The sequence below is a fragment of the Arachis ipaensis genome, chromosome B09 (genome assembly GCF_000816755.2).
Source record: "Arachis ipaensis cultivar K30076 chromosome B09, Araip1.1, whole genome shotgun sequence".
NCBI classification, from domain to species: Eukaryota; Viridiplantae; Streptophyta; class Magnoliopsida; order Fabales; family Fabaceae; genus Arachis; species Arachis ipaensis.
In genome coordinates, this window is record NC_029793.2 from 132,271,143 (window position 1) to 132,271,802 (window position 660).

The window sequence follows — 660 nt, forward strand, 5'->3', positions numbered from 1 at the left end:
TTGTTTCTTTTACTTGATTGATGCTTAGGTTCCATTTGCTTAGGAATTCAGCAACAAGCTATAATAATTCAGAGCATTGTAATTATATTGAAAATAAAAGTATATAAAGCTTTTGAAAAAGATCTGCAAAGGGTAATGTCTTTTCTATTGGGGAACATCAGTGTCATAGCCTTTTTATTTTTTTTTTGGGGTCAATAGTGTAATAGCTTTGTGCTCGGGACCCGAATGGGGTATTATTTTCTCCTCGTGCCCAGACTAGTCTTCAGTAGTTGGGCCCAATAGTAGATAAATGGGCTGCCCAAAAATGGAGCGTGACAAAACTTGGATTGATTTCACCAACAAGAAAACAGACAATTAATTCTTCAACAACAACTCTCCACAGGAGACTTGGCGCAAATAGTAGATTCGTTGGCTTTTATGCAAGATCACTTGGGAACATGAGTTTAACTTATGTAGTGTGCATTGGGGTATCTAAGATTGAGGTTGTTCATTCTACCGAAGAAAAAAAAAAAAAACTTATGTAGTGTGGAATATAAAAACCCATATAGTTGTGCATATGGGTGGGTGGATGTGGGAGTTTGTGATCTAATGTGTAGTATTAGATGTTGTCTAATTTATCTGAATAAAAAAAATTGAGAGAAAATTTTATTATTTTTTTTA